General features: G+C 59.0%; 1 protein-coding gene across 1 annotated transcript in view; it reads right to left on the minus strand.

Annotated features, from left to right (window-relative positions):
* Window positions 1–13,225, minus strand: part of AHDC1 (AT-hook DNA binding motif containing 1) — a 71,728-nt gene extending 58,503 nt beyond the window's left edge. The window contains 2 exon segments of the mRNA XM_064363531.1: window positions 12,664–12,761; window positions 12,993–13,225. The gene's annotated coding sequence lies outside the window, so the exon portion shown is untranslated.
* Between the last annotated feature and the right edge of the window lie 2,473 nt (window positions 13,226–15,698).

Here is a 15,698-nt window from a genome sequence, read left to right on the forward strand (position 1 = left end):
AATGAGTCAAAGACAAAATCCAGTCATCAGGACTTGTCTTAATGCTGCCTAGCAATAGTGGTTGCAACTCTTTCTTTCCAGTGGGAGGGTGCAATTTCCAGAGGGGATGAGCATCAGTTAGAGGGAGTGAGGAATGGGCAGGTGGGCTCCCTCAACCCCCAACACCCTGGATGAGCAGCTAGAGAGCAGGTTTGGTAAGAGATTAAGGTTGAGGAGGAAAAACGAGATGCTCCATGATTTATGAGCCTAATTCTTCTCCCTTAAATTCCCCTCCAATGCCCCCCCTTCCCCAAAGCCCCAGCCCGGTCCCTCCAGGGCCATGCTGTGGCCCCAGGCCAATGTCAAGGCCCTAACCCATCCATCAGCCATTGCCAGGGAGTTTCCACCCCAGTGGGTTTCAAAGGGAGGGGCACAACTGACACTAGGGGCTCAGATTGATGGGGAGGGGGCATGGCCCTAAGGAGCCTGCCAACAGACCCCTGCACCCTCCCAGAAGCTAGGGGCTCACAACATCCAGAGAGGAAACTAGGCTGGTGGGTGGGGCCCAGGAGGAGGTAGCCTCCCAGCTCTGGTACCACACCCAGCCCTACCCTTTCAAGAGGCCAGGAGACCGGGATCCCACAGGGGCCCTATAGCTCACAGGGTGTGTGACCTTGGGTGGTGACTGCTCCTCTCTGGGCCTCAGCCTCCCCACTGCACAATGCAGGAAGTGGCTCAGATATCCCAGGTAACCCCCTTTGGGCTCAGCCCCCCTTAGCATTAAGCCCTGCCCTCTCTCCAGAATGTGGCCCAGATGGGGTAAGGTCACAGCAGCTACCTGGAGGAGTTCTCAAAGCCACCCAAGTCAGAGCTGAAGAGTTTATGGTGATCGCCCCTCCACCATATGCCCATTTGCCAGTCCCTGAGAGAGGGTCTGGAGTCTGCACCAAGACCTGAGTTTTACTGGTGGGGTGGTTAAGAGCACGTGCTCTGGGGACAGAAAGACCTGGATTAATGTCTTAGCTGCACCGGTAATTTGTTATATTAAGAGCACGTGCTCTGGGGACAGAAAGACCTGGATTAATGTCCTAGCTGCACCGGTAACTTGTTATATTAAGTCCTGCGCCTTTTCTCAGCCTCAGATTCCCCATCTGTAAAATGGGGCAATAGTGCCTCCCTGCTAGGACTATTGAGTTGAAATGAGAAAATGCATGTGAAGGCCTTGGCACGGTGCCTGTCACATATTTAGCGCTTGAACAATGGTAGCTATCATCATTGTGGTTAGTATTAACATAAATCCAGTGGCCAGGGAGAGGGGGGAAGAGGGATCCCTGACCTGGCTGGAGGGTGATGCCAGCTTTATCCTTGAGCCAGGTCAGGAACCCCGGGGTCTCAGCCCAGGAGGGCCAGCCCAAGTCCTCGAAGCCCCCCAGCTGTCTCCCCTATTCGTTAAAGGCCTCTCATTAGTGAGCCTGGGCACCTGCCCCTCCACGCGTAATAAGCCTCATTAGTATCTTAGCCCCAAGCTCTGAGCCCAGAGTCTATGTGTGTGCACACGCATGAGGGTAGGGGCTGCAACAGGCCACCAGCCAGGAGACAGCATCCTCGCCAACCACACCCCCTGCCTGTCATCCGCAGAGCCCGTCACCACCCAGCTTGTCACCTGCCTGCCTCGCACCCGCACCACCTGTCACCCACCCAGCTCATCACCCACCCAGCCCATCACCTGCACCACCTGTCACCCACCCAGCCTGTCATCGGAGCCGCCTGACAGACATCTGGGTGGGGGACAGGAGATGGGGAGGAGAAGACCACAGGGGTGCGGAGCTGGGGGCCCCAGAGACCCTGTGGGACCCCCACTTCAGCTCGGCATCCTGCAGCATCGCCATGGCAACCTCTCAAGCCGCAACCACTTTCCCAAACATCCCCCGCCCTCCCCCCCCAGGCCCTGCTCTTAGCTGAGCTGAGGCTGAGAAGAGCCTGAGTGACAGCAGAATGAGGCAGGAAGGAGGAGGCTTCTCAGCTGGCTGGCCTTGACCACCCTTCGGCCCCTCTGGACTCGGTTACTCCATCTGCAAAATGGAGGGTCCGGAACGGAGGAGGCCCCTGTAGACAGGCCATCCCTCTCCAGCCTGGATTGGCTGAGCCGGCTGCCAGTTAACCTGTGAGGGCTGGGGGTGGGACGAAAGGACTGGGGTTTCTGGGTTCTTCCACACTTCTCTACCTCGGGCCCAGCTCAGAGAGGCCGGGACCATGGTCCAAGCTCACACAGCAGACGAAGAGGCGCAGGCTGAACAGGAGAGGGGTTCTGCCAAAGGACTGCCAGCTGGAGGCGCCACATTGGGTGACCCAAGGTGACCAGGGGCAGAGTTGGCCCCACCTCCAAGCTGCATTATTTATAAAACCCAGAGCAAGGAGCTGAGCAACAGCTGCGGTGCTGCCCCTCCAGGGGGCACAGGCCTCGGTGGAACGGAGAAGACACGGTGCCTCCTCAGGGAAGGCCCCTAGGGTCCCGGGCTCCCTCCAGGGCTGGCTGGGGCAGGGGCTGAGGTGGGGAAGGGGGAGCAGCTTCGTCCCTCCCCTCCCCCTCCACTCCTCCAGGCAGGCAGCGATAGGATTACTTCTGCATGACTGCCCGCTCCACAGGGTTCCAGAGACCCTCCTGCCTGCAGCAATCTTTAAAATTCCTCCAGCCCAACCTCTCTCCCTCTCTTCCCGCAGTGAATGCTCCAGAGTCTACCGCAGTGTGCCCACTGCTGCCGCCGCCACCACTACTACCCCCAGGCAGGCTAGGACCCAGGTCCTGGTGCTTGCCCATGGGCAAAGATGGACCCATCCTCGGGGTGTAGCCCTGTGTCCCTCAGAACCCTCTAAGGCCCAGGCCCTGGCCCATTTCCTCTGGCCCTTGGTGTTGTCTCGGTCCCACAGCCACGGCTCCAGCTGGGGTCAGCTGTGCCAAGGTGGCCGGGCACGTATGTGCAAACACCCCCAGTGGGTCTTGGCATGCCTGCCCATGGCCAGAACTGGCTGCCCCACCTCTGCTCTGACCCCCTCCCTATCTCACCAATCCCTGCTTCCCCCAAGGGTGGGCAGACAGCTGGGCTAAGCCAGTGCCTGTGGCTCCCCAGGGCACAAGAGGCAGGCAGGAATCGATTCACTGAATTTTTTAAGGCCCTAATGGAGCCTGCAACCCAGGACCTGCTGGACTGGGACGCAGGCGATGTCTTGGGGACCCTTCCCATAGCACCGCAGTTGCTTCCTCTTCAGTGGGGCCCTTCTGTGAGCCTTTCCTTAGCAAGAGAGGAGGCACAAGGGACCCCTGGGAAAGAGGAGGGATTGGGGGGCTGTGAGCAATACCCCCATCTCCCCAGCCCTAATGCAGGCAGAAGCAGCTCAGCCTCTAAATCACTCCCCTCATGCTGCCCTCTGAGGCGGATTCTGTGCATCTGTAATTAGGGGGTGGAACAGATGGTGGAGATTCCGTTTAAAATCATGCATCTAGTAAAGTAACCTTCACTGTCGGAACTGACTCCCAGGGAGACCAAGCCCTGCAGCCTGGATTGGGGGGTTGGAGGGGAGTGTGTCAATCCAGCACCTTCCCCATCCCTCTCCTTGAAGCCCCAGGCCCCATGTCCCTCTCAGGTGAACCAAGGGGTTGAGGGGGGCAGTGATTTGGCAAGCACTTGAAAAAGTGTAGGCTTGGGGCAAATCCCCCCGCCTACTCCCCCCTCTAAAAAATACATGCCAGAGCCAGGGTAGAGCTGGGTAATGAGAGTTCCTGGCTGAGAGACCAGGGTGACCAGGTGCCAAAGGGCTCTGCCCCCGGTCCAAAGGGGCCCCAAACCTTCAAGCCCAGGCCAGGGTACCCAGAACACAGGGTCTTGGGTGGGGCAGCGTTGAACCAGATGTCCAGCCTCACTGTCCAGGAATGAAAGGCCTGGGGTGGTGAAGGGGTGGAGATGCCTCCCCAGGCAGAGGAGGCTCTGGGAAGAGGGGAGTCCTGGGCATCAGAGAGAGAGAGCACACAGGAGTGAGCAATGTGTGTGACAGGCTGAGGCTGTCTAGGGGAACAAGGTGGGGGAGAGGGTGTGCTGGAATGTGCAAATGGTGGGAGTGAGGGCTGCAGAAGAATTAGGCGGGGTATGTGACAGGGTGCCGTGGGGTGCAGGTGGAGCACAGAATGGGTGCAGGGTTGTGACTCGCTGAGGCTGTGTGTCTTTGTGTATAAGTGTGGTGTCAGGGTGTTTGGAGGGGTGTAGGGGTGTCCCTGGGCCCTTAGGTGGCTGAGGAAATACCGGGGCTGAGACTGTCTGGGGAGTGGAGGGGCCAGACCATGAGGATTGCCTGTCAAGGAGGTGCTGGGATCCGGGGGGCAGTGTGCACGTGTGCCCGTGCAAGCTTCAGGAGGTATTAGAAGCTTTGGGCCTGATCTGTTTGGAGATATACTAGAACCAAAGCCATGCCTCTGTGTGTTTGAGGCGAATATTGTGGCTACAGAGGGTGTTCTTGTTTGAGTGGGTGTTAGAAGCAGTGAGTGTATGTGTGTTGCAGGGGGAGGCTGTATGTTAGGAAAGGTATAGGGGACGATGCCGGCATTTGAGGAAGTGCTGAGCTATAGCTGGGAGAAATGCTGGGGCTGTGGGCAGAGCATGTGTGTCTGGGGCGGTGTCAGGACTGAGGGCCTGAGTCTGTGGGAAGGTAGCAGGCCTGTAGCTGGGTTCTGGGTGTATCTGGCAAACTACTGTGGTTGGGTAGGGGGTTGATATGCTGAGGGTGCAGTAGCTGTGTGTGTGTCTGTGTGTGTGTGTCTGTGTGTGTTGGAGTGTTTAGGGATGTATTGGGAGGTCATGAAAATCTGGGTTTTGGTGAAGTACTTGGGCTGTGAACAGTGCCTGGAAAGAGGCTGTGGCTGGTGGAGGATGCATGCGGTTTGGGGAGGTGCTGGGGAGTGTCTCTGGAAAGGTTACTGGGACTTTAACTGGGTACCTGCAAGGGTCTGGGGAGGCGTTAGAGACCTGAGGTCCCTCTGTATGTGGGAAGGGAAGAATGGGCCTCCGATCTCAGGGACGTGCCAGGGGCTATCGTTCATGCCTGGGGAGGTGTGAGGGCGGTGCCCGCGCTCCTGGTGTCTGGGGAGGTGCTGCAGGTGTGTGGGCAAGCATGTGGTGGTTGTGTGTTCAGGGTGTGTTGGGGGTAGCTGGATGTCGGGGGCTGTCTGTATGTAGAGTGGCTGTGTGTTTGTGGAAGTGTGTGGGCTGGGTGTTGTAGGTGGAGCAGTTGTGTTTTAGAGGTGTTGGAGCTGTGAGTACGTATGTGGGGCAGTTGTCTATTTAGAAGGTGTTGAGAGCTGTAATTGAGTCCCTGTGCCTCAGAGAGGTGAAGGGGCTGCAGGGTGTGTGTGTGTGTTTCAGGGGATGCCCCTCTGGGAAAATGAAGAACAGAATCCTGGCCTTTGCTCCAGGGCCTAACTGGGGGCTACCTGCTAGAACCCCTATGCTACGAGGTGCCTGTGCGGGGGTATGGAGACAGGCAGTCCATCTGTCTCTGCCTGTGCCCAGGCCCAAGGAGCAAAGCTGCCTCCTCGCTCCCTGGGGGGCAGCAGCGGATCCAAGCCCACCCATCTGCCTTCAGATGGTCGAGGCAGGAGCCTCCACAAAGCTGCCTGGAGGGCATCACTGTGTTTGAAGAGACACAGGCTGGGGGTGGGGGAACGGCACAGCGAACAGTCCTCACGGAGGCTCCTTTAAAAACCACTGATGCCAGGAGAGAGGAAGAGGGAGGACAAGGGCGGGTATGTCTGTCCTTGTGCATCTGTGTGGGTCAGTGCCCAACTTCCAGGCCAGGAGCCCCTTCCTACATGCTTGTGCTGGATGTTTCTGTTCAGGTAGCACTCAGGCCTCACTCCAACCCAGGCAAAGGCTCCCAGCCTCACACCTGAACTACATCCTCCTATCTGCACAGTCCCTACACTCACACACAAACACCTTCCCACATGCCTGCCTGCCACTGCACCCTCACACATGCAGTTCGCCCCATGCCCTTAGACCTTTGTATATGTACCATCACACATATCCCACCCGGCAAAACCCGTGCAGTTGCACACACCCATCTTACACACACACTTAACACATAAACATGCATCCACACACACTCTACACACCTTGGAGTTCCCTGGCACACCCGTATCCTGTCTCATATACACTCAGTCTCTCTCACTCCATGATGACATTCGCCATCCCTTAGACTTGCACACGCAAGCACGTTTCTGCACGCACGCCTCGCCACCTTTGCGACAGCTTTCCCACTACCCAACCCGCCGGGCGTTTCTGTGTCCAGGCCAGGCCCTGAAGCTTCCCAGAAGAGCTCCCACCAACTGAGAGGGCCTTCTGCCTCCCCACCCTGCCAGCTGGGTCAGAGTACAGGTGCAGGCGGGTGGGGGGAGGCTCTCTGTGCTCTGGTGTGACTGCCACTGTATGTGTGAGGGTGTGACTCTGTGTGTATGTGTGATAACATGTCCTGAGACCCATGACAGGGCCTGTGAGTCGACACCTGTATGGGTAAGGAAGCACAGGTGCGTGTTCACCAGTTATGTCCATGAGATGCAGAATGAGTGTGAGGGTGAAGATATACATGTCACAAATGTGTGTGTGTGAGAGACAGGGAGAGAGAGAGACGCAGGGCCTGTGTAGACAGGTGTGACCATGGGGGCTGCGTTTATACAAGGGACATCCCCCGGGTGAGTGGTGAGTGTGAGGGGGTGTTTCCCAAGACAGGAGAGGAGTCAGGGCTGCAGGCCTCTCAGCAGCCCCTCCCCTACAAAAAGAGGAGCAGGGAGCAAGGGGCTCTGGGCAGCTTCTCTCTCTCTCTCTCGCTTGCTCTTTCTCCCTGACCTCTTTAGCAGCTGGAAACTGAGCCGGGGGTGGAAGGAATGGAGACTTGGCTGGCCTGGGGGTTTGGGGAGGGAAGAGGGAGAAAACACCTTCCAGATTCTCATCAAATCCCTGTTTGTGGTTTGTAGCCTCCAGTCTCCTCCCTCCCTCTTCCTCCCTCTCTCTCTCTCTCTGTCTGGGTTTCCCCCTTTCTTTATCTCTTCCTGTCTCTCAGCCTCCCCATCTTTCTCCTTCTCCATCTCAGTCACCCTGTCTCCTTTCTTGTCTCTAAGTCTCTGTCTTCCATTTTTCTGCCTCCTCCTCTCTCTGCCAGCACCTCTGTCTGTCCGTCTCTCCCTGTCCCAGTCCATCTGTCCGTCTCTCTCCGTCTGTCTGTGTGTGGGTGTCTCTGTCCATCTGTTCCACCACCCATCTGTCTGGCTGTCTGTGTTAGTCCTTCCAAGGGTGCCCACTCGCTCCCCAAGGCACCCTCCCCCAGGTCAGCAAGGCCTCTCCTGGCTCTGAGGGTGGGAGTGGGGGGTGCAGAGCTGCAGCTTCTGGAAGCTTCAGTAGCAGCTGGGCTGAACTGGGAGTTCGGGACCAGCCAGCTGCAGAAGCGGCCCCTCCCCTGGGCTCTCAGGCCAAGGACCCCAGAGCAGAAAGAGGAGAGAAAACAGGGTCTCACTGCAGTTGAGCTTGTGTGTGTGGTGGAGGGGGCTGGGGGCAGGCAGGGCCTCACTTTACTCTCACTTCACCATTGCCCTCAGAGTCAGGCCCTGCAGGAGAGGGATCCTCACTGCCCACCTTCCTCATCCCTTGGCCAATGGAAGAGATGCTGGGATCCAGGATCCAGGAGGGAGGGGCCAAGAGAGACCAGGCCTTGGGGAAGGAGGGGCTGGGAGCCAGGGCTTCCTGTCAGCTGGGCTGGAATGGGGGCTCCTTCCCTCCTCCCTTCCAGGTAGTCCCTGGGGACCCCTCCTGCTCTGGTCCCAGTTCCAGGCATGAGGGGCTGTTCTCGCCAGCTCCACTGGGGACATTCCCACCTCCATCTACCCATAGGGACATGGGGGGATCACACCAGTGTCACCTCCACAAAAGTGGAAGCTGGTGTTGGGCATATGGTGACCCTGGCCCTGTCTAGGCACTGGCCATCCTGAACCTAGCACCTCACACATACACATACAGGGCATCCCAATGCTCACCACCTGCACACCCCTCAACACCAGCACCTGCTGTCATGACATGAACGCAGAGACCAGCACTCCCAGCACACAGCCAGCAGCTTCAGACAGCATCCCTCAACATTCTTCCTGGCTACTCTGTCCCTGTCCCCCACTCCCTCTCCCCCACTCCCTCTCCAATAGCTCATAGTCCAAATCCCACAATGGATGGGGAAACTGAGGCCCAAGATGAAGGGATGGGAGGACACCATTGTCCCTCCTGAGACCCTGGGGTAGGATCACAAATGAAAGAAGAAAGAGATGCTGCAGGGGCAGACTCGGATTCCTTCCTGACCTACCACGGGCAAAGTCCATATTGGCTGCACCCTCCACACAGCCCTACCACTGGGCCAGGGCCAGGGCCAGGGGCTGGCTCCCTCCCTCTCAAGCTCTCTTTGCCCCTGGCTGGGCCCCCTCCCTCTCCCCTCTTCTGAGCAGCCCTCCCTGCCCTCTCCCTCCCAGCTCTGGCTCTCTCATCCTCAGCTCTTGGAAGCCTGACTCACTGTTTCCCCTCCTCTCTCTCCTCCCTCCCTCTCTCTCCCGGCAGCAGCAGCGCCTCCCCCTCCCCTGGGGGGGGCTCTGGCCACAAGGGTGCCCGCCTGCTTCTCTCCCCAGGCTCCAGCCCCCCTCTCCGTACCCAGGAGGTCCCCTGCAGCTGTTCCAATTCTCTAACTACAGTGAGGTGGAGTGCAAACAGCCCAGGTCCCAGGCTGGCCTTGCCAAAGGTATCTGTGACCCTAGGCAAGGGGTTCCTTTCCCTAGACTTGGCTTTCAAACAAGTGGGGGGCGTCCAACTGGATGATGCTCCTGGCATCTCTGGAACCCTAATGTTTCCCACTTTTATAACCTGGGTGTCTTTTGGCACAGAGCACCTGACAACCTGTAGGGTGCTGTACCTGCCACAGGCCACGCCCCCCCCAGGTCCCAAGAAAACCTCAGCTCTGTTCCAGGCATTTGGGGAGGGCAGAGGGGAGATGCTACCCTGGGGCTGGAAGCATTGGTTGAAAACCCTGGAATCCCTCTGTCTCCCCATTCTCCCTCCTCCTGTGAGAGTCTCTCTTTCCCTCTCTTCTACCTGTCCCCCTCCCTATTCCCAAACATCTGCTTGTCTCTCCTCCAAAAACAACCCCAGCATCTCATCTTGGGTGAGAGGCCCTCCGTGCTGCCTCCTCTCTGGCTACAGGGAGGGGAGTGGCATATTCCCAGGCCTCCTTGGTCCCCGGCCCCCACCTCCAGGGGCTGTAATCCTGGCTCTTCTTGCCTGTTCTCTCACTCTCTCATTGCTGGCTTTGGTCTCCATCTTTCTCTTCACCATGCATGTGGCTGTGGGTCTCTCTCCTCCCCATGCCCCCACCCCCTCTCCCCGCTCCCTGGGGGGCCCATATGCTGGCATTAGCAACAATGTTACCCTTGCTTCCTCCCATAAGTCCCCAGCTCCACTCCATCCTGGCTTCCGCCTCCCCTCTCTGTCCCAAGAGACCCAGGGGACCCAGAGACAGAGCTGGGCTCCATCCCATAATAGTGAGTCTGCTTGACCTCACCAAGCCAGACCAGAAGGGCCTGGGCATCTGGTACACAGGCATGGCACCCTCTAGTCTTGGGTGGCTGGCATCAGACACAGAGCTCTGTGTTCTACAAACCAAAAAAAAAAAAAGAAAGAAGTTGACCTGGGGGTGGGGCAGAGAGGAGATGGGGGAAATGAGGGAGATCAGGTTTGCCTGGAGGAAGCCCCTGTCCAATGGGGAACAGAGCCATAGAGGAGGGAGTGGTTCAAAGTCAGTGCTCCAGGCTGATTGGCGAATAAGCAATGTCCCTCTGGGGCTCTGCCAGTCCAGAACAGCTCCCCCTACCCAAATGTCTTCTGCCAGGGACAGTCTGCCCTCAAGCCTCCAGCACAACCACAGCAACCAGGTGGAGACCCCATCTTTTCATATCCTTTTGAATCCAAGTCCAACCTCCCTACCGTACACCTCCACTTAGCTCAGCAGGGGGTTCCAGAAGCCTCCCAGCCAAGATCTAAGCACTTGCAGTGCAGGTAACAAAGCCCCCCAGCTCCCAAACCCCTTCCCCAGAGGCCCCATCGAGGGCTGGGGAGCAATGCAAAATAATCCCAGAACCCTCATGCATGGAAACTGAGAAGCTACGCTGTCCATTCACAGCGCCTGAGGGTGGTAGGGGCTCCCTGCCCCCACGACCCTGTTCCAGACCCCCCAGCCCAGCAACAATAATAAACAGCAAGCCCTTTTTCTTTATGACACCAAATTTCTCCAAGCCCAACAGCTCCTTCCATCACTACCTCAGCCATAGATCACATTAAAAACTCACAGAGGGCAACTTAAACACATCACATTTGTTTCTCTCTATATTATTTCAAAAGTAACGGCATTAAAAATGGATTTTACTACAGAAAATAAATATTGGCACGTGGGCTGGGAGCCCAGGCGGAGGAGAGAGCCCACCAGGGGAATGCCCCTGAGGGCTTGGGCACAGTTTAGGCACTGACCAGACTAGAAAGGCCAGAATACACCTTGGGATGGTGGGGGGGGGGATTCCTGGGGAAGGGGCAACGCCTCCTCACCTGGGCATCTGCCCCAAAGCCAGATGAAGGACAAGTCATTGGTTTGAGCTGGTGCCCACTGGTCCCCCAAAGCTCATGCCCTCACTGTTCTTTGCAACCCCTGAAGAGTGGGAGCTCTGGGGCCAGAAGTTCACCAGTCTCTGGGGATTACTCCAACTATTGACACAGCAGGAGAAAAAAATGAATTCAACTTACTATCCAGTTTGATTTTCCATTACTATAAAAATAAATATACATCTGCTCAAAGGAGGGAGATGGCAAGCAGCATGCATATGCCACCTGGGGGGTCCCCCCACAACCCAGCCTGCCCGCACCCACCCCCCCCAGCTTGAGGGACAGACTGGTAATCTTTCCCAGCTCACACAGCCACACACACACCGGGCCACACGGAACAGGAACAAGCCAACAATAGAAACACCCCAAATGCCCCTGGCAGGACTCTGCCCAGGCCCGGGCACATGCCCCCGCCCAGACAGCGGCGACAGCAGCAGCGGACAAAATGTGGCCACCCTGACCCGGAGGCAAAGCTTGTCCTCACACCCTGAGCTCTGCCCAGGGAGCTGGGGCCAAGTCCCGCCTGACACCAACTGGTCCGGCGGGAAACGCCTGCCCAGCCAGACAGGCACAGGGCCCCCAAGGGTCCCTCCTTGTGCTCAGGGACCAGACTGGTGCAGTCCGGCCCTGCCTCCCAGGGTGACGCCTGGGCCCAAATTCAGCTGGCCCTGCCAGTCAGGCACTGGTACAGAACCGAGGGCACCAGGCTCAGCCCCTCCCAGCCCAGCCCCAGGGCCCCCAAGCTGGGAGGGAGGGGAGCCTCCCCACCCCTCCACATCTGGCCCTGGCCCCCAGGGTCTGCGGTAGAGAATTCCCGCCCCCGCTTCTCTCTCTCCCTCCTCCCGCTCTGTGCCCGCTGCCCGCCTCAGGGACAGCCCCAGCTCCCGCCTCCGGCCAGCAAGGCCCACATCCTTCCTCCCTCAGCTGGCCCCTTAGCCTGGCAGGAGGCTGGGGGGTCAGGCTGCTGGGGAACCCCCCCCAAGCTCCCATCAGTCCTCATCCCCAGCCCCCAAACTCTGGGTTGCTGTCCCTTTTCCTGTAGAACAGGAAACAAGGTTATTTCCTAGACTCAGAGCCAGCCCCCTGCCCCTCTGGCTCTGCCCGGGGACCCAGACCCAGCAGGGAAAGGCGCCCTCAACCAGCGAGCAAAGATTCAGCAATTCAACCCCAGCTCCCTGCCTAGGGGGCTGACAGCTGTCACTCAGCACCCCACCCCCTGGGGAAGAGGGGGCCGATTCAATCAGAGCCCCAGAGGAAACGCATTGATAGGCGATTATTTATTTATTTATGCAAAAGTGAGCCGACTTTGTTCGCCAGGTAACCGGGCACGCGGCCCAACCCCTCCAGCCCTAGCCACCCCCAAATCCCTCCTCCGCCCCACACCCCCTCTGGGTCATTAGGTCCCCGCCCCTCAACTCCCGGAGAGGCAGCGGATCCTAGGGATTTGGGGGTTGGAGGGGAGGGGCTCCTCCCTCCGCAGTCTCCCCTTTTCCCAGAGCCGATCCTAAAATCCAGCCTTGTTCTCCGCTCCCACGGTCCCCCTTCATTCGCCCCCCCCCCCACATTCTCAGCAAGCTGGAGAGCAAATTGCAGTTTTAAATCCAAAGGCGGAGGGAGGGGGAAGGAGGAGGGGGCGCGCGGCAGCGCTGGGCGCGCACCTCGCCCCCGAGCCGGGGGAGCCGCGGGGCGGCCAGGAAACCCGAGAACCCCCCCACCCCGCCCCCCCTCCCCGTCCACCTCCCCCTCCCCCTTCCCGGCGCTGCCTGCCAGGCTTCGAGCCGAGCCCAACCGAGCCGCGGGCCCCGGTGGAAACAAAGACCGATCGTACCGCGGGCACCGCAGCCACCGGGTCCAGCGGACCGGACCGGAGGACGCGGCCCCCCCCCCACCGTGCGCTGCACAAAAGAGCCCGGCCGGCCGGTCCCCAGCGGGGGTCTGGCGCTGGGGAGGAGGCGCCACTCACCGGAGTGCTGGGCTGCCGGCTCCGTGGGTCCGAGCCAGGCGAGGGGTTTTGGGGGGCGTCTGTCTTCCGGCAGTGGCAGCGACGCGGGCGCCCGGCTGCTGAGGAGAGGAGTCGTGGAGGAGCCCTGAGCTGCCCGCCGTCGCTGACAGCATGGCTCGCGCCTCGGCTCACATTCTCCGCTGCTAACTCCGCTGGACACGGCCCCCCGCTCCCGCGGCGCCCCCCCACCTCGATCACTCCTTCGCTCTCTCTGCGCCCCCCCGCTCCCCCTCCGCGCACACACTCTCCCAGCCCTGGACACCCCCGCCCCCACCCCCCCAATTGCAAACCTGGGAGGGAACGCGCCCCGCGTAGTCCTCCTGCTCCTCCTCCTCCGCCCTCCTCCCTCCCGCTCTCTCTGGCTGTCTGTCTGTCTCTCAGGCTGTCTCTATTTCTCGCTCTCTGCCTTTCTCTGCTCTCCAAGCTGGGTGGGAAAAGGAAATGAGGACAGAAAGCAGACGCTGGCTTTGGGTGGTGGTAGCTGGATTCCCTCTCTCCCTCCCTCCCCCTCCTCCCCTCCCTCCTCCTGCCTTCTGCTCGCTCCGCTGCGAGCGGGGCTGAGCGCAGCCTGGCGGGTGGCTCGCTGTGCCCGCCCGCCCGCCTGTCTGTCTGTCTGGTCCGCCTCGCTCGCTCCCTCCCTCCGTCTCTCGCCCTCGCCCTGCCTGCCTGCCTCTCTCCGTCTCCGCCGCCGCCGCCGCTGCCTCTGCGAGCTCGCCTTACCTTCGCCGCTCACCATCCGGAACCCCAGGGGGGAGCGCGCGCGCGGCAGGCCGGGACTTGTAGTCCCCGCCCCGGCCGCTCCGCGCGCGGGGAGGGCGGGGCCGCGCGGGCTGCTCCGACGGCGCGGCCCGGAGCCCCGGGAACCCTGCGCCGGGGGCGCTTCTGACTGGGGCGCGTCCTCGTTTATTAACGGACGCCGATCCTCACCAAGGATTAAGAATGGTCCCCGTGTTCCTCGTCTTCACCGGGGGACTCTGGATCGAGCGGAGTTTGCGGGTGGGAGTGAAGGGGCGGGGTCTGAGAGTGGGATGGGAGCGGAATAGGGAACCAGGGGATTAGCCAAAGGGGCTGCGACTTTCTGGGGCGTCCCAATTAAATGGGAGGAGGAGAGGACAGAGGAGAGGAACGGCTCTCTCATTCTGGGGACGTTCTCCTTTTCTGAAAAGGTTTCTCACTGAGACAAGCGCAAGTATTTCTGGCGGGAGGGCTGCTGGAGGCGGGGGGTGGGGAAGCGGAGGAGACCCAGCGCCGCCTCCTCTCAAACTCCGAGCTCTGGGTTTCGCCCTTGCAACTCCCAGCTTTCCTACAAGTCCAAGGGCGGCGAGGGCTCAGAAGTCCTGGAGAATCCACAGATAGAACACACACACCCTTTCCCGAATTCTGCTGAGCATTTGCGTTGTGTCAGGAAGCAGGATTCAGATTGAACGGTGCTGACCTCCTGCCGCGGCCAGGGGTTGGGCTCAGCACTTTCACCTACCTCCTCTGCAGGTCACATCTGTTCTCCAGCCCCTGGCTCCGGGGGCCCCCTGCCTAGCCTATCCCACAGATGGGAATGTGCGCTGCTTGAGGGCCTGGTTTCCCCCGGGAGATGGCTGAACTGCCGCGGTAAAATCCTACTATTGTCATTTCCATTTCAGAGATGTGGGCACTGAGGCCCAGGTTCTCCAGTTAGCAAGTGGCTGAGCCCAGCTGGGTTTGAACCAGGGTCTAACTCCAAAACCCACAAGCTTAACCCCCGGGCTATGGCAAGGAATTGTGACTCCCTCCGTTTCTGTGACTGACCTTCCCTCCTGTGTCTGTGTGTCCTTTCTTGGCCCTTCAGCAATGTTAACTGAGGTCTGCAGGGCTTGCGGAGGACACGGGGATGAATAATGCATAGTGGCTGTCGTGTCCTGTGTCCTAGGTGTCTACCAACGCCTGCCCTGACCGGCCCTGCGGCGGTCCCACCTCATTGAACCACCTCATCTGTGTGTCTGACGTTCTACCGCCAGTGTCTGCTCGCTTTGTCTATCTTGCTCCAGGTCTGAAGTTCCTAGAGCAGTGCCTTTGTGTCTGGCTCACCTGTTTCTGACTCTTCCTTTGGCCTTGCAGGGTGATGGCCAGTGTGTGACAAAGGCAGCTGAGCTGGTGACATTTTGCCAGCTGCAGCTCCCTGGTATCTTCCCCACACCTCCACTCCTTCCAAGCTCCTTTTCTATGGCAGTCCTGTACCCCCAGAGGACAAAAGAGGGGATCTGGGGAGCACTCTCTATTGGCCCTTGGCGGAGGGTGTGTGCAGCATATAGGAGAGGTCGAGGGCTCTAAATGGGACACTATTGATTTGCCATCATGAGGCTGCCGTGACTGGCTGGAGAAGCCCTCATCTTGGGGCAGCTTCTACTTGCAGAAGTTAGGCTTTGGGTTCAAAGATGTATTCGTTGAATGGGACATATAAAGTCAGATACTCATAAAAGTAGTGGCTTAAGTCATTAGAGATTCTGCAGCTCCAAAACCTGGGCCTGAAGTTATATGGATGAGGCTTTGGCATCTTGCCCTAGCTAGCCCACTGTAGGACAGACAGACTTTGGCATTGGGGAGGGTGAAACAGACCCAGGTTCCTCCTTCTTTCCCTCCCTCCCTCCCTCTGTTACCCATTAGATTATGCCCGTGGTCATGAAGGCGCTGCTCAGTTTGAATCAAGTTTTAGGAGGGAGTTGAGTGGGATAAAGTAGGATGGTTTCTAGGGTGTGGAGAGCCCCGGTAGATTGGGATGAAGGGCCGTCTGGGAAAAGCATGGGAGCTGGGAGGTTAAGGAATGAGAAGCCCAGGGCAAGGTTAGTAGGGCCCATGGCTCTATGAGTTAGAGGGAAATAGAAGTTAGGTAGGGTTTCCCAAGCATGCCCCTCCCACCCCAGGCTATTTCAGCCCCTTCCCTGTAAGGGTGAATGTCGTTAGCCCCTAAAGTGTTGATCATCCCTGGAAACCGAACATTGCAGAGTCCCCCTGTTATTTGGGGG

This window comes from Aotus nancymaae, unplaced genomic scaffold, assembly GCF_030222135.1.
Source record: "Aotus nancymaae isolate 86718 unplaced genomic scaffold, 86718_ANA_hifiasm-v0.15.2.pri h1tg000053l, whole genome shotgun sequence".
Classification (NCBI taxonomy): Eukaryota; Metazoa; Chordata; class Mammalia; order Primates; family Aotidae; genus Aotus; species Aotus nancymaae.